The sequence below is a fragment of the Pteronotus mesoamericanus genome, unplaced genomic scaffold (assembly GCF_021234165.1).
Source record: "Pteronotus mesoamericanus isolate MK-2021 breed Mesoamerican mustached bat unplaced genomic scaffold, CSHL_Meso_final contig_130, whole genome shotgun sequence".
Lineage (NCBI taxonomy): Eukaryota > Metazoa > Chordata > Mammalia > Chiroptera > Mormoopidae > Pteronotus > Pteronotus mesoamericanus.
The window spans coordinates 10,415,467-10,434,425 of record NW_026555060.1 but is presented as its reverse complement, the minus strand read 5'-3'; positions in this window follow the sequence as shown (position 1 = coordinate 10,434,425).

The window sequence follows — 18,959 nt, the reverse complement described above, 5'->3', positions numbered from 1 at the left end:
TGCAAGCTTTCCTGTTGCTCTTCTCATTTTCAAAAATGCATGGACATGGCAAAGCAATTAAGTCATTTTGTTTCAGCTTCTGATTTTACTTCTCTGCCCCCAAACATTTTGGCAAAGTTCATTCAATCATGTTAAAAGGAAGCCTCACCTGAATCACCTTTTTAATAAAATCATCACCACTGTCCCTCTCTTGCGCTTTCTCTGTCTGATGGGAGTCAAGGCAACGTTTAATCAGCTTGAGCTCAAACGCAATTTCCCTCCCTCCTCTCCAGCAGTCTGGGCTCAGCTGGAGGCCACTGCACCATGGCAACTTCATCTCAGTGACATTTCTAATAAATGTCGGCCTGACGGTTTATGGGGTGTTTCTGGCCCAGGATCAGCGTAACCAGCATGCGCTGGGGGCAGGGCTACTTCCTGTCTCCTCTACCCAGTGGTTTCTGCTTTGCCATGAAAGATCACAAGAGTATTTGATGTCGGTTCTTAGAACAGCAATCAGTTAATTAAAATCCTTGAGTGTTTGAACAAACTGAAGGCAAGCGGCACATCGTTGGCAGCACATGGGTGTCACTGGTGTCGGAAAGGCACCGAGGAGCCCTGGAGGCTGTAGAGACACAGGAGGAGAGGAGGGGGGGAGTCCAGGAGACAGAACAGCAGGTTCTTCCTTCCAGCCAAACACCCCTTACTCTCCTATCAGCACAGCTCTCAGCCTGAAGGACTAGCCGTGGAAACAAAATGACCAGTTCGATCACAGCTCTTCCTCTTTTCTCACCACAAGCAGCCCAATAGAGAGGGGACAAAAAAGAAAGCAGGGGTTCAGAATGACTTTCGAACTAGGCAATTATCTACAATCATTAGTCAAGAAACCTTAATATTTTCTCAAAGTAGATGTGTTAATGATGCTTGAGATGGAGGAACATAGTCACCAAATTTTGTCTTTTTGAGAGATTCTTATTGTGGAGCTGTGGCCTGTATAGCGGACTGACCCTTGCACGTTGTTGGGTCTGGACTCTACCAGCAGGAACAAACACTCGGCCAGGTGTTAGGTCATGGAGGGTAATAGATTTTGCTGTCTGCTTGTCTGTGTCACTCAACTTAAAGTTGCTTATTAAGCATCTGTGGGATTTCCAATAACTAATCTAGTTGTAGAGCTTAGGGGCCGCTGGAAATGGGTACAAAGGTATTCACGATATCTTTGCATCAAGGCAACGAAGTTACCACTTCCCTTCCAATGCTGGGGCACAAAACAGACCTGTCAAGGGCTTCATGGGCATCAGTTTTATGACATTCATGAATGAGAAGGTTGTGGCTTTCTGTTCAGTGCCCTAGTGTATTGTACAGATCATGGCCACCACATTCCTTTTTAGAGTGAGACAATTAAACAACCAGTGCCTGAATGAAAGAAATCTGAACATGTTTCCTGCCATTTGCAAGGATAGACTGTTTATTTAATTTTCTGTAGGCCCGAATATCTTCACATGCATACAAATTCTCTATTATAATCGACTCAAATGTCGATAATAAAAGATTTACAAGTCTAAGTGTTAGGAACAGGGCAGTGCCAGAATCACATGACTCAGTTTTTAAGAATGGAAATGTCTCCAATTTTCATCCAAAGACTCGACTGCAGTGTAACAGGTGGATGGTAAAGCGAGGAAGCCACAAATCATGTGAAGAAAGGAGACACATGACATTTATCCAATCACCTGACACTAGTCAATGAATGTTGTGAATGGGCTGCAATCATTTGGCGATATAAGATTGAAAGGTTGACTTCCATTTCAAAGAAGGTTATTTAAACACACTCAACCTGTATAATTCTTTCCTGTTCAAATACTTGAAAATCTGAAATTGGGGAATGGAACTTTTCAGGGCTAGGAGAGAATTTACATATAGTTCACCCTTTTGAGCTGTATACTTCATGTATACTTTCAAAAGTCTGTTGATGACAGTGAGCAGGAAATTGTCCAAGAGTATACAGCTTATTTGAGTCAAAGAGAATGGGGTGAGGAGGGGGTGTCTATCTTTCTCACTTGTGTTTATCTTCAGCCTGTCCCTTGCTACTGGCTCCTTCTCCTCCATCTATACATGCATTCTTTAAGAAACAGCCTGTGTTAGACTCTCTCAACTAGCACATCTCCCCTCTAGTCCCCACTCAGCTATCCAGTGGCTTCTCCCTGTTCCCAATTCGGTGAGCATTTTTCTGTCTTCTTGCATTCTTGCATTCTTGCAAAGCAAGGGGCACTCTTGCTTTGTCCTTTTATGTGTTTGGCTTCCTCAACATTACCCTGTCCTGCTTCTGACCATGGGTCTCTGTCTTCTGGCTGGCATGCCCATATTGCACAGCATCTTGTTCCCACCCACAGCGCTTCCCACTTGACCTCAGTCCTGGGCCACAAGTTCCATCCTCATGATCAACCATGAACCAGGTGCAGTGTCTCCCCAGGAAAATTTATATTCTGGATGTTGCTGCTGAGCTTTAGTCTGAATATCCAACTGCTTGTTGGACAACTGCACCTGGAAGAACTGCAGAATTCTCAAATTAATGCATTTGAAGTGGAATTCATGATCAGGATCGGCACTGTGTCTACTTTTTTAATTTCCAGTACCTAGTATAGGGTGAGCACGCAATACTGGTTTGTTGGCAGACTGTGAATCTTACTCAGAAAGCAGGATGGGGCCAAAATGTGTGAAAACTTAAAAGGAGGTAAAAGTTCCAAAGTGATGCATGCAATGTAACTTGGAGTGTTTATCAGAAACCGAGCTTCCTGATGTAGTTGGAAAAAACAAACAAAAAACTCCAGGCCTCTGAAGAAGAATGCTTCATTGTCAGGCATTGTTCTAGCACCACCTCGTGGATATTCTGAGTCACCCAGTGTCCTGTCTTTTAATGAAAAATGGCAACTCAGTTAAAGGTTTGTACTATAATAGTACCTACCAAGCATTTACATAAATTGCCTGTTTAATCTCCACAAGATAAGCATTATCCTCCCTATTTTATAGGTTAGCAAACTAAACCTTACACAGTTTAAGGAACTTGCCCAAGTTCACACAACTATGTCCTCAACACTAGCAGCTTTCACTATCCTGCTGTAGACTTTTGTAACTCTTTTCTTTTCATTGTATTTAGCTATTATTAATTCTGCATATATGTCAAAAAGCATTAGCAGTCAACTTATGGTGTTCCTGGACTATGTAAGGGACATTCTAATAATAAAAATTTGTTCTACCAGCAGTACTAATAATAACAACAAAAACAGGCCATGCTTATATAGGCACTGTTCTGTTATTTCCCATATATGATTTCATTTAATTTCTAGAACTAACCTATGAGGAGATACTCTGATTTTCACTGTTAGACTTTCCCAGAGACACCAGGTAGTAGTAGCGGAGCCTGAATTCCACCAGGTAGTCTGGCTTCAGAGTCAGGCTCTTAGCTCCTATCAGAACAAACAGTATCAGGAAGGTGCTCAAAGGGTCAAATGTATGGTGACACACGTTCTCGTATATCATTTCCATGATGATAACATCTTACATGTTTGGTCCACATCCAATCCACCCTCTTCAGTGCCTCGCATGAGACCTTCCCAATGGTAGAATTTCAGACACCACTTACTGAATGAATGATTTGTATTAAGTGATATTAGATGATGACGGCTTAATGGGTCCATCTCCCAATATACCTTATTTCCTCTTTATTAAGACCTTTCTGGAAACAGAAAGGCTTAACCCAAACAAATGACCCACGTTAGTGATGGGCTAGGGGGAGAGTGCTTTTCAGTACATGGTGAGATCCTCATACCTCTCCCTAGTAACCCACCTTTCAATTTTTTTGTCAAATATGGTCACAGTGCCACATCCCTCCTTAGCTTCGGTCTCTGCCACTGACCTTGGTTTTAGATGATCTTGGGGCCCAGTCCTTCTGTTGAAATATTTGGTACATGATTAAATGGCCCTGGTTTGACATCATGCCATTCTTACCACAAGGTCTGGGCTTTGTGTAATGGCTCACCCCCCTCTGAGCCACAGCACTGCAGGCTGGGCAGTGCTGCCTTTGTGCCCCCCGGGTGACTCTGCCTGCCATGCTCAGGTTTGCTTTGATGGTCTAGACACCAAAGCAAGGCAGTTTCAGACAGCATGTCCACTGTTTTAACACTCTGTATGGAAGGAAAATCTAAAAGAGAAAAAGGATATCTTTAGTGAAAATTTGCTTTTATGGCATGGTCAGATGTACAAGATCTTTTTTTTTTAAAGATTTTACTTGTTTATTTTTATAAAGAGGGGAAGGGAGGGAGAAAAAGACGGAGAGAAACATCAATGTATGATTGCCTCTTGCACACCCACTACTGGGGACCTGGCCCACAACCCAGGCATGTGCCCTGACTGGGAATCGAACCAGCAACCCTTTGGTTCAGAGGCCGGCACTCAACACACTGAGCCACACCAACGAGGGAAGATGTACAAGATCATAAATGAAGGGGACTCTCCTACATGTTGGCTCAACATGTGCTGCAGTGAAACAAAACTTTGGGTTTAAATGTAAACTTCTGAACAGAAATATTTTTAAAATGGAGACAAATAAAGTGGTTTATTTGAATGCCAGTATTGCGGGAAGATGGCAGACTCCTGTCCTCAAAAATCCATCTTAACATCTCTGATCATGCCCACAATTCTTACAGGGAGTTGGTGGGAATTCAGGGGGGCAAAATTCCTAGGGGGCAAAATTCCTAGGGGGAGTGCGGACATGCCCTTTCTCTTGGGAATAAGGAGAGAGGGGACTGAAAGGAGGGTTACTCAGCTTCTTCCCAAGCTCACTCCCTTCTGGTGTGATCTCTCCATTTGCATTAGCATTCCTTCCTTCCTCAGACACCTGTGGTTTATGGCACCAGTGTATCTCACAACTGCAACAAGAACTGAAGCAGAGAATTGATGAAATATTTTGATTTGTTCCAGAATACATAACTTCGATTACTAGCTGGGAGACACTAAATTATGGTGACAATTTAACATCTTAGTGCAGGCAGAGGTTTTTACAAGAAGAGGGGAGAGGGAAAGCAGAACAAAGAGATGAGAGGGAGGGGCTGTGGACATGCAGGCAGTGTCCTTGCTGGTCATGACGTGGATCTTTATGGTCAGCGTCCTCGAGTCAGCAGGACTCCAAGGTCAGACTGTTTCTGAAGTTTATATAGGAACTGGACCTATTGATTCTAATAAAGTATACTTAGAAAAGAAACTTTCAACATGTAAACTTTAACTTTGAGAGGAAAATCAGGTTAGAGTAACAAGCTGCGTTTAGTATTTACAAAGATTAATATGGGCAGCTTTATGTAAGTATAGTGTGTTCATTACACAACCCTATAGAGAATTTTTATAAAAATTTATTTGAGCCAAACAGAAGATATGCATGGAAGCAAGATCTCAACAGACTGAGAAAAATGCTTCAGAGAATGACTGTTTGCAGTTTCTATTATGCATTTGAAATTATATATAATGGAGGGGAGATGTGGTGGGTATTGGATTACAAGATAGGTAACAAGAAGACTATGTGCTCTCTTGATTGTGGTTACAGCATATGTCAAGGATATATTAATCTAGGTGCACAGAAACGATGGACAAGGCTTGCTTAAGAGAGTGATTAGCCCTTTACTAAAGAAGTTGTATGCCAGGGGTGTGAATGCCCACCATCACCTGCCCAGTTAGAAATTTATGATCAGATCACCCCGTGAGGTTACTTTCCATTGAACATTTTTTGTCCACAATGTCTACGACTATTCCTTTCTAATAACAAGTTACTATTATGTCTCTGCTTGATTTCAGCCTGTACACTAGACTAGTGAGGTGCCTCGGTGATCTTATGATGAAGTGTCTCTCAAGGCAAACAATATGAAGAGAAACATTATCAAATCAAGGGAGGACAAAAATGGTTTAAGATAACAAAGCAAAGGACAAGTAAATATATTAGAAAAACCTGAAAGACATTTGAGAAATCATCTAGCCATACCTCTTCCATGAAAATGAGGAAAAGAGACTGCATGCTGCCCTTGACCTTGGGAAGGTGGCTTACATATCTGTGTTTCTGTAATTTGTGCAAGGAGGCTGGTACCAACACCTGTCTCACAGGGCTGCTGTGTGAATGAATGTAGTGACCCTTGCAAAGTGCTTCAGTAGTGCCAGGGGCATGGTAGACACCCAATTCCTATCAGCTGTAAGAAGAATATTATTATTTTCAGGCCCACCTCACTGAGTACGTTGGTGGAGAGCCAGGAATGGACACTAAGTGCCCTTGTTCCTGATACTGTGTTTTGTGGACAGGGTTGCTTTTGCTCTCATGAGTAACTCGACAAGGGAGGGGTGCCCACGTCAGTTCTGCGGGACATCTGAGCTCATAGTTGAGAACACATCCTTTGGAGCCAGAGCAACCAGAACAACACAGCCTCTTTTCAGCCATGTGAACTTGGCCAGTGTATTTCCCCTCTGTGAGCCTCGATTTACCCATCTTTCATGAAGAAAATGATGGCATCTCTGATCAGATGGCATTGAGGATTAACTGAGATTTCAAGTGCCACGTCCTTTCACAGAATAAATGCTTCATGATGGTGGCTCATACAGACATGTCCTGGGGGAAGAGGACAATGCAGTTAGGGCAGCTTGAAGAACAAGCTAGGCAAGTCTTTAAAAAAGGGTGGGTGTGCATATTTGACACAGAGCCTGCCTTGAATGAGGCTCTTTGAAAGCGGAGAAAGGTCTGGCGGACTGAGGTCTCGGGGAGGTGAGAGCCATTCTCTCTGTAGAGCTGCCAAATTCAGAGTCTTTCATTCTCTGAGTAATCTCTGAAACCCATCATTTTATTTTTCAGAAAATATTGTAGCTCTGGCCAGGCAGCTCAGTCAGTTAGAGTGTCGTCACAGTATGCCAAGGTTGTGGGTTCGATCCTTAATCAGGGATCAACCAATGAATGCATGAATGAGCAGAACAAAAAATGGATGTTTCTCTCAAATCAATCGATAAAATTTTTTTAAAAAAAGAAAACTATGTTGGAGAGTGTGACAAGTAGATACACAACTGCTCTCTGTGAAATGAACGGGCTCAGTTAGGGGGAAATAGCTACCAGAAAATGTCTCCAAATGAACATTTCCCAGAGAAACTCAATCTGACCAAGGATTTACACCTCTTCTGAAGGAGCAAAGGCATTTGCTTTCCACATCATTCAAATGTTTGTGACTTGGATGCCAAACTTAACACGCTAAGCTTGGCCTGCTCAGCAGGTTCCAGCCCAGTCAGGGGTTTGGGTCTTGCAACCCAAAGTTTAGAAGTCCTCTCTTCTCATAAATCATGACAGCTCCACAGTTGGTGGAGGAAATTAGCTCAGAGACATGCCAAGTGTGATAAAAAATGAAACAGATTGGCATTCCAATAAAGTAAGCTCTCCTACCCTCTGGACACCCTTTGGGTCCCTGGAGATGTATGTATTCCAGAAATAGCATGACGTTCACATCCTATTCCAGACCAGGCTCTGCTATCCCACTCCTGCCAGAGGGCAGCTCTGACTGATGCCCAGCTTGCTTCCACTTGTTATATGTTATTATTACTGATGGTGACAGATGGTTACCAGGGGAATGTTTTCACGGAATACACAGCCCTAAAAATACAAAGGGAAACAAACACAAATGACATAAAAGCACTAGGCTCAGGCAGCAGAATGTGACACTGCCCCTGTGCCCGTAGGAGCAGTGGGCAAGGAGGGGAATGCCATCAGGAGACTTGGGTTCCATCCCTTTTTAACGCCAATTCACTGTATGGCAAGGGTTAGTTGCTCTGTGACTCTACCGAGCTTCAGGGGCAAATGAGCTGGAGCCGGGGCACTTTGGAGACCCAGCCGGCACAATCACACAGGGCAATCAGTCTCTGGGTTTTTAAAAGAATTGTTAATGTTTGAAAAATTACAGAAAGTCTCTTGACAGGACAGAGGCTGTCGTGTTTACTGTGTCTTGCCCGTGGCATTCACGGTCAAGGACACTGTATTCTTTTCTTCCTGCCCAGGGATTAACCGGCCAAGAGGAGAATGGAGGAGGCGGGAAGATCAGGGAACCCCATATTCAAGAACTTCACAATCTGCTTTGTAGACAAATATTTCAGGTGAGGGTCAAAATCCAGTGAGATATCTCAGGATATAAGATTTATATCTACTTAAACTGCAAGTCCAGAAAAGGAGAGTTTGGGAAACTCCCTTGAACTAGCATTGGGAGAAAAAAAGGAGGAGTGGGAGGGAGGAAACGTTTCTGATGTATGTGTTCGAGAGCACTCTTGCTGATCTGAAATAATAAACGATGCACTAGCTCTTCAATTTATACCTCTGCCGTGGGATGCCCTCTCCATGTCTCCCCAGCTGAATGCCACCTCTTCCTGTTGGGAGTTGTTCTTTTACATTGTTTTACAAAAGTAAGGCATGCTGATTTTTAAAGACATAAACAATATAATACAGAGAATAGAACTGAAGATTTTTGGTCATACACTTCAATCTTACCTCTCTTTAACCAGAGGTAAATTACAGCTAACAGAATGTCAGTGCAATCAGAAATATTGGTGTGTGCACATGCACAGTGGTAAGGCTTTTTAAAAAACTATTACTGGGATCGCGCTATATACATATTGTATTGTAATGTATTGATTGTATTATATTGTGATGCATATACATATAACCTGATGCCCATAATAGCACAAATATTTAAACAGAAATGTAAATTATGTGTAAATAGTGGCTGCATAGAAATTACATCTCGGGGTTGGGAGCTAGGGTTCACTAATGGGAAAAAAATACAAAAGATATCTAGTATAAACCTTGTCAGGTGGGGAAAGGAGGGAAGATCTTGACATAATGCTAGGCTAGCCAATATGAGAATTGAAATATTGATCTTTTGAAGCTGGAGGGCCTGGAGTGGGTCTGGAACTCCTCACTTTCCAGGTATCCCTCCCAAATTTTTATCCACATGGGTGTGGGGCCAGCCTGTTCCACATATGCACCCCTCCTACCAGTCTGTATTGATGTGGTTTCTTCAGTTCTGTTGTCATCAGAGTTCCACTCAACTCGATTTCTGACATCCCTGCGTGAAGGTTGTTCTATATTGCAGTTGTTATTTTGATGTGATTGTGCAAAGAGGCAAGCCACGTCTGCCTTCATCGTCTTCTTGACCAGAAGCCTTGCTTCTCATTCTTTTTGAAGGTTGTTCAGGATAACATTTTGTGTGTGCTCACAACTGAGTCACTCATTTTCCCTCTGCCTCCTGTTAAACTGACACAATCCTGCCTCTGAGGCCACTGGCCCTAGAGAGATGGGTCAGCTACCGCACACAGCTGATACCTGTTCGCACCCACTAATACAAGCCACACTGGCCCTAGTGGTGGTGGCGGGGGGGACTACGCAGAAAGACAGAGGCACTTCTTAACTCCATATAACACTAATAGATAAGGGCATGACTTTTGACTGCATTGTAGTGAAGATTTGGAGGTAACCTAAGGGACATAGAACTGAGGGAGGAGGTTGGAATTGCTACTGTAATCTCTGCTGTCAGTATTCAGGGCCATCTTTGTGTGGCCCCTCCCCGCCTGGCTCTGGGCCTGCATCCACGGGGCAGTGGCCAGTTCATCCCACCACTGAGAGAGCTCTGAGCATGTGTATTGGACGCTATGGGCCAGTACCCAGATCACTCTCTAGGAATGAAGCATCCATTCGCCCAGCTGCTGGGAGTTGAAACCCAATAGCTACCATTGAGCTCTTTTCTAGGGCATGCCCCAGATCAGTGATTCTCAGACTCTACAATGCCTCAGAATTACCAGGAGGCTTGTTACACCACAGGTTGCTGGGTCCCACTCCAAGTTCCAAATTCAAAAAGTCTGAAGTGAGACCTAACAATTTACATACACTTGTAACAAGTTCCCAAGCCGTGTTGATCCTGTTCCTGCAGGGACTGTGGACCAGCCTAGACTGGAAAAAGCTACTTTGTCTAAGGTTCTGCCCTTCCCTGGGACAGCCCAGGTTCAATGACTGGCTCAGGCAGGGGTATAAGACCCGAGCCCCTCTTCACAATTTGGAAAAACTTTGAAGGACATCCTTTTTCCTGGGCATGTCACAGGATGGGCTGAGGGTTTTATTGTGGTACTTGCAAGTCCATGCTCCCCCTGCTCAGCCCTGCTCCATTTATACCCTCGCAGGTGTTGATCTGAGAGCACTTCTCAATAAACTGCCTAGTGCCAATCTCTTTTTCAGACTCAGTTAGAGGAATGGGGTGGAGGACCGACCCACCACGCTCTATCGACACCTGGCGAGCCATGCCATGGTGAGGGAAAAATTTTCTTTCTTATCTTCAGTTTAAGGTCTTCCTTCCAAACCATTACACCTGTGCCAGGACTGGCTTCTCAGGGTGACTGACCGTAGGATCACCTTACCCTCTGGCCTTCACAAGGCAATTTCTCAAGAACACAGAACTCCAAAATAATTTCATTCTTAAATTTCATGTCTTAAATAGCACTGAGGACAGGGTACCAGAAGGTCGGCCCAGGACATGTGTATAGGCTTCTGTGCATGGGAGGGCAGGTGCTGAAGGTCATTCCTGTAGGTCCTTTCCGAATTCAGCTAATCTGCATGTCTTATAGGAACAATTGATTGAAACTCTACAAGAACAAGCAACACTTTAATTTTACATAAAACCTATATAATGTTTTCTATCGTTCCAAAGTTAAATTCTTGAAGAGTCATAAAACCAAGGGCAATTCCAGCACGTCAGAATAAGACGTTTCATCTGCCTCAGGTGGAAATTTAGGTCCTCACCTTTTGTAAGTCTGAAATTACACATGTAGATGTCAAATTATGAATATTTCTTATTTAACTTATCAAGCTTTAAAAAAGAAAAAGATCTCAGGTTCAATTTCCAAAAGAGCACCTGGTCCACTGTGTTTACTCAGGAGATGCCAATTAATCACCTCATCATGGAAGGTTCTTTGGTAAGGACCTCAATGGAAAATTTCCCCTTACGTCTTACTGTTGTGAATAGCTGAGTCCTTGAGCAACTGCTGTTTTCATCTCATGTGTTTTCCACATTGAAGAGCTTTAGGAGGCAGCATCAGGAGCCCAGTTTCAGGGGTGAAACTGGTTTTGGAAGAAGAGATAGGACCATGGATCCCTAAGGGTTGGGCACATGGAGGCAGTCACACTTCTGCAGTCTCTATGGGTGAATGGGAAGAGTCAGTAGTTGGAGAATTCCAACTCTTTTAGTTCTCTCAGGTGGAAATGAAGGGCCTGTGAGATGGGCAGAGATGGTGTCATCCCAGAAAGAATGAAATCAAGGGTGAGATAGGCGTTTCCATTCTTGGGGACACTTTGGAGCAGGACAGTGTGGATCAAGGTGACTCACACATAGAATGCAATGGTGGCCCTGGAGGCTTCGAGCCTTACATCCTATTCCAAGGAGAATGGGATTCTCATCCTCTTAGTAGCTGCTTTGCTTTACCACTGATGCTCCAGGTGGCCTCATGTATAACCTCCAATGCTGGCACCCTGGCCTTGCTGAGCACCGGAGAGTTGGCTGGTGATGGGAGACACATCTCTCTGATTAATCCTGTGACCTTCTTCGGTAACTCCCACTCATCCTAAACCGGGAGGGTGGGAGGGTGGCGGACTTTGAGACCATGTCCCGCCCACATGCCCCACTTCGTAAGGGACAGCTCCCTGAGAGGGAAGTGGGCTCTGATGGACATCTCTCCTTTCCCTAACAGGTTCCTGAGTGGACCGGCTAGAGGGGGAGCTGGTTTAAATTGAACCTGAACCATTCATCTCCTGGGGTGAGAGTTCATGACTGGGGAGCAGGGGAGCCCCCGAATACCCTCAGATCAAGGTCATCCTGATGCATGGATGGTTATCTATGGGTACTATTTGAGGGCCACCTAGAAAACCCATGTGTCAAATTTTCTCATCCCCAAAAGCTGGTATTCTTTCTCTCTCTCTCTCTCTTTCTCTCTTCCCCCTCCTTCCCTCCCACCCACACTTTTCATTGTAAAGGCACAGAACTAGTACACCATAATAATTAGGAGTGATGGTTCTAATCAGAACACGTGTGTTTGATTTTCACTTTATCACTAGGCATGCGATCTTGGGCAAGTTACTTAATCTCTTTGTGCCCCACCGCCTTCATCTGAATATAGAATTAGTAATTATATCACTGTTTGATAAAGATAAAGCTATGTGCTCACCAAACCTATTTTTCTATTTCTTCTTCCAGGGCACATAGACTCCTCATCTCCTAGCCCACTTAGAGTTAGGCAGGGCCATGTGACTAGTTCTGGACCAGGAGGTGGAGTACACGTGGCCTATGCCACTTGGGCTGACATAGTGAAGAGCTTTTTCCAGTTCTCTCTGCTCCCCTATCTCTGGCTGCAGCCACTAAGGAGATACTGAGATCATCAGAGCACCCTGGATTGCTGAGTGACAGGAAGAACCGTCGCTTTGATGAGCTGCCCAGACATGCAACAGATTTTATGTAAAAAAAGAAATGAATGATTATTATTATGTTAAGCCACTGAAATTTGGGAGTTACTTGTTACTGCGGCAGAGACTAGTCTGTACTGAGTAATACACTACTTCAGAGTGTTACTGAGAAGAGGAAACACTTCCATTTACTCTTTGTAAATGAAAGAGTAGGCTTCCATTGTCAGGAAGAGAAGTTTGGCTTTCACCCTCCAGATGAAGATTATCAGCAGGCCAGGCACTTTCCGGGATCTGCTTGTGAGAAAGTTCCTTTGTCAACAGAGTGGAGACTAGTTATGAAGCATGCCAAGAGTTCAGGGGAGAGCCAAGGCAGATGAGTGTGAATTAGAAGAGAAGCATTGATTTGAGAGATATTGAGGAAGGGGAACTCACAGATGATGGAGGGGACAGAAGGAGAGGCGAGATCTTAGCTGAATTGTACAATTTTCACTTCAATAGTTGGGTAGTTACAGTACTGTGATGTAGACAGTGGTCCAGTGGATGTAGGTTGTGTGGTCTCTGTGTGCATGGGGGTTAATATTGAGTTTAGTTTTGGGGTTGTAACAGAAGTCCAGAGGAACATAAAGATAAAGAAAACTGGATCCCTGGAGATCTGTGCTATGCAATGAAGGGCAGGGAGAAGCCCCAAAGGTGAACAGCACAAGTTGCCTGGGGTTGGTTGTATTCTCATGGGCATTCCTTGTAACAGACAGTTCTGCTCTTTTTATGCACTGCCCATCTAGGAATGCCTTCCCAAAATCTCCTTAAAGATGTCCCATTCTATCAAAACACATTTTTTTTTTTTATTTTAGAGAACTTATTTTCTAATGAATGAATTTTAGGGCAAAGACCAGTTATTATTTTCTTCTTAATCCAAAGCAGGGAAGAAGAAAATGAAGTTATGTTCATTATTTCTTCCAGTGACTGGTTTTTAATACACTGGTGAAAACTGCCTACTGTGGAAAAACATATTTTCTTTTCCAGACAGGGACAATTAACTGAAAGCGTATCTAGGTCTAGGCTTGGAATAGTCTCACCAACCTGAAATTTTTATTTTAGCTCTTAAGAGGAATATTATAAGTATTAGAGCTAACATTTAGATTCCATAATTGAAAGAACCCTATCATAAATTTTTATGTGAGTGAATAACCACCCCATTTATTTGATTCTAAGCCTGGATTTTATTATGGGGTTTTAAAACCTCTGTATGCCTTTTGCTCTGAGTGAAAGGGGATATGTCAAATTCAGAACACACGGCAACATATGGACTCTTTTTACTCCTGAGCGATTATTGTCTGAAGACACATATTTGGTATACCTCTCCCCTCAGCTTCAAACAGAGTAACCTGCCGTGGCTCACTCCTGTTTCTTAAGCACTTCAAACTCCCATTACCTCTTCTCCTCCTATGATTGATTTGGGCCTCAAGTGCTCAGGCCAACATTTGATATGGTTTGTGTCTCTCTACTTCTTTCCCTCTGCCCCATCCCACTAATCAGCTCATGTCTTGAGCAACAGTCTTCGGGTTTATTGTTCAAGCGCCTTAAAATGATTTTGAGAAATTATAGATGTGTTGGCCCACTTTTAGTTTTACAGATAAAATGTTTCACTGTTAATCTAAGTAATTACCAAAGATGTAAATCTCCAGTCTATGATAAATATTGACACTGAAAAATAAGACTTGTTGTAGTTCTCTAAATATATCTAGTAGAATCTAAATATTATAGCTTATACTTATTAACATCCATTAAAATTACATGAACAAATTGTTTAAAGTTAGAATTTTATTTGAAATCATATTTTTATCCCATTGTCTTTCTCAATATTGTATTTTTGTTTAGAAAGTTTCTAATTGGTAACTCTCTTTACTTTTCTGCAACAAGTAAATTAACATACTAAAACAACACTTTTAAAATATCTTTATTGTCTTTTTTCAATAGCTGTCAGTACAGCTATTATTAGTATATAATCTATAAAAATAACAAATATATTACATATTCTCATAATTAGTTATTTAACTTAAAAGTAAAAAAATGTATTGGAACCACATCTTTTAAGGAGATAAGTGGGAAGGAAGGGAATGGCTTTGGGACCTTGATAATAAGAAGCTTCACTTACCCCTATATTTTAATAATCCTATGTTTGACGCACTGAATTTTTACCCCTTAGGGCACTGAACATCTAGTGCGATTTGATGAAAGGAGTGATTGTGAAAGGCGAGAGGGAAAGGGGGAACCAGGAAAATGCAGGTGTTGTTCTGGGTAGTTTTAGAAGAAGGGGTACATGTGGATGTTGAGAATCTGGAAATGGACTCCTTCTGTCTTCATGTACCCCCAAAGCTGCCCAGATCCCGTTCTGAGATTTTTGCCTACAGGTGGCATGCCTTTCACCTTCCTTGTTGCAGGGAAACCTCTTGAAAGGTAAGTGTCAGTTTGAATGTACTGAACATTCAGGTTTGGTGGGCATGGGACACTTTCTCTCCTAAAAATTCATTTACAGATGCATTTTCTATTGAACTAGTATATATACACGATGACTCTCTATGACTGTTTGTTGAGTAAACACATAGTTTTGCATCTGTTAACCCTGAATGAGTTCTGGTTTGGTCCATGACCAAGGGAAAAAGCAAGTGCCTAAAGATTCTGTCCCTCCCTCTGGTGTCGGCGCAACTAAGGTGCTTGCTAGGTGAGCTGACCTGGACAGCTTACATAAGGTTAATCTGGTATGCTTTGCCTATGTGTTAATTTATGCCAATCTACTGCTATTTTATTTCAGAGAAAAAGAAAAAGGCAAAATAATAATATAAAATTATTAGTAAAATATTGACAAGCTATTCTCTAATGCTACTAGCTCACTAGTCAAATAAAGAATCATTCTGCATAAAATTCATTATGAATCATAAAAATATTATACAGATTCTCTCTATATATTAACAGCTTTTAAAAGCTACTCTGTTGGTTCTCTTCCAACCTATTATGTTTTCCAAAACTGCCTTTCCCTCCCTTTGTAATTAGAACAGTATATATATTTTTTCCTGAGAATCTCATTGGCCTTTAGAGTTATTAATACTATTTGTCTGCCAAATAATGAACCATTTGCATTTGCTATCAGAGTGCTAAAAAGTTGGAATGTATTATGCAAAATGCAATTTTCCTAAGAGTCATATCAAGGTTGCATAGACTGAAAAGCAAACCTTACTAGAATTCTTGCTTTTCTCCCCTTCAGTATGGAAAGCATTTTTCCAGCAGCTACCTCTACTATTCAAGTTCACTCACAATCATGAATAAACTGAACTTGGTTTCAAGGTCAATTGATCCATCATCTAGGTTTTAAAATTCTGAAAGGCTCTTTTCTTTTCTTTCTTGTAGAATCAAAGAGCTGGAAAGGATTCAGCGAGAGTGGGGGAGGTGGAAGGGGAAAGAGAGACATGGATGATAGTAGCATAAAACTTAGGTTAAGAACGTGGGTGTTTTCAACTAATGCACACATTTTGGCTGCTGCTGTATTATATTTCCTCCCACTGGGGAAAATTATCTTGAGGTGGAGTTGTGTGGTTTGGCACAAATGATTTGTTACAAGTCTGAAATTAAATGTACCCAATGTGTTTAGTTCCATATTGGAATCCCCCAAAAATGTGGAAATGGGAATGCCAAGTAGTCTGCAGGATTAAGCAAAGATTCAGATACATAATTAAATTTTGGCCTCTTTCATCCTTCTTTGGACTATGTTGGACTGGGACTATTAAAATTTTTGTTACTTTTGTTTTTTAATTTTTATGGTGTAACAGTTTCTCCAGGGTCTTGGGATACTTGCCACTTTGCTCATAGGCACCGCTCAAAGCAAGAGTGTACTTTTTTTTTTTTTGGTCTGTCTGCATAAACTTTCACAGGATGGAATGCAAATCTAGTGGGAAAATCTCTACCTTGGGAATTGAATGCTGGGCCTGTCAGTTCTGTCTCCAAAAAGCTAGCTGACCTTGGGCAAGTCCCTTCACACCTATGGTCCTCAACATCTTCATCTTTAAATGAGATTTTTTTTAGAAAGTTTCTAATGAGATTGGATCTTTGGTGATCGCTGAAGTCCTAATCATGAACTTTAAAGACATTTCGGGGGAAAGAACTGGCAAAATATTTGGTTTGTTTTCAAGGGTGAAGTAACATTTCTGAACTTTTAATATTCAGAACATATGCCCTTGACATTATAAATGCTGCTAACATGCTCCTGTGCACCGCTGAAAAAAGAGTAAGTTTGTGATTTGTAATGTGCAACCAAAATCTCAACACTTGGCTTCTAGGGTGGCCATAACAAAGCACCACCAACTGGGAGGCTTAACAACAGGATGTAGTGTCTCACAGCTCTGGAGGCTGGAAGTCTGAGGTCGAGTCTCAGGAGCATTGTTTCCTTCTGGGGCTCTGAGAAAAAAATCTGCTCCATGCAGATTCTCTGGTAGTTTGCTGGCAGTCTTTGGTGTTCATGGGCTCTAGAAGCATCCCACCCAATAGTATCCTCCCTGTGTGTGTGTGTGTGTGTGTGTGTGTGTGTGTGTGCATGTGCGTCTTCAAATTTGCCCTTTTTATAAAGACCAATCATATTGAACACATTATGACTTCATTGTAACTACTACATCACAATAACCCTACTTATAAATAAGGTCACATTCTGAGGTACTGAGGGGTAGGACTTTAACATATTGGAGGGCACACAATTCAACCCATAATATAGTTGTGCCCCATTCTAAGCAGTGTGATGCTACCCTGAGCCACCTTGCCCCATACCACCCTTTGTCCAGCATCTCCATGCTGTATACACTTCCCACCAGTCAGTCACCTAACGGCCTACTTGGTTAACAGGTCATTGATTGGCTGTCATGGTATCAGAGTGCTTGTGTTCAAGTAACCCTAATTTTACGTAATAACGTCTCATTAACCTTACTCCATCTCATCAAGTAGGGTTTTTATCATCTCACAATATCACAAGAAGAAGGGTGAGCACATTAAGATATTTAGAAAGGGGAGACCACATTCACATAACGTACTACAGCATATTGTTGTAATTGTTCTATTTTATTATTAGTTATTACTTATCTCTTACTGTACTGAAAACCTTAGGTTTCAGATATGACAAAACATTAATTTACACGGACCACACTTTGTGATCAATTTTGTGATGGGCTTCCAAGGCTGGTTTAGGTATGTTGCTTTCACCCTTCAGTCCCCGCCCACTCCCCATCCCCCAATTCATGCCTGCGAACCTGAGTCAGAGTTTGCTGTTTCCCTTCCCTTTCTTCAACCAGCCAATCCTCCTGAAGGACAAAAGCAGCTCAAAGTATCAACTTACCAGTCCTCACCGATTTAGATACACCATCGAACCCACTACAAATCAACAGCCTCTGCCTCAGTCTCAAATGTATTGCCCCCAATGTTAAAACTGAAGATACCTCTAAATGTGTTTAACTGTCAAGAAATAAAAAGGACATCCTACGTGCCTAGAATTCAAGGAAGATGTGGAACAAGTCTCTGGTCATAATGAGCTTGCGGTCTAGTTGGGGAGACTAGAGCGACACCTTTTTAAAAAAATTAACAACTCAATGCAGTGTGATAGACTCAACTAAAAACCTTGGAAGATTTCCTCACTCAGGAATAACATCTTCACATGTGCTCTCTGTCATAAAATTGCTGTTTCCAGGTACCACTTCTGAGCTTTTATGAATTTTGTCCAGTTTCCCAGCAGCAGCAGCAGTTGGCTTTCTCCCTGGCATCCTATTTTTCCTATTCGACGTTATTAGTGCATTAGCAGTGAACTGCTCTCCTGTGCATGCACCTGACCTAACCCTCCAAGGCTGGTATGTGCTTAGTCCTTTCTTATGTTATTTTAAAACAATATACATATTAATGGCAGGTTTTAAGCACTTTTTATGTCTTGAATTCAATGTCATGATTCTGCAGGCTTGATATATATGGTTTTACTAAGGGGAGCACCTACAAAAACTGCTATTTATTTGTTACTTTTCATTGAAGTAAAACATATATATACAGAAAAGTATGCATATTATAAACTCAATGAATATTCACAAACTGAGCACCTTCATGAAAACAGGACCCAGAACAAGCAATAGAATACCCTTACAGTCCTTTCCAGTCACTACTCTCCCCCAAGACAAACCATTATCCTGACTTATGTACACTTTATATAAATGGAATCATTTTGTGTTTGACTTCTTTTGCTCAACCGTACAGATGTGAGATTCATCCATATTAGCGTGAATAGTTATATGTAGTTCTTTGGCATTGTTGTATACAGTATTCTTTTGCAAGAATATAACAAATGAATTCATCCAGTCCACTGTTGTGAGGTGCTTGGGTAGTTTTCAGTTTTCAGGTCTAGTAAATAGTGTTGTTATAAAAATCCTGGTGTATGTCTTTTGGTGAACATATGCATGGATTTCTG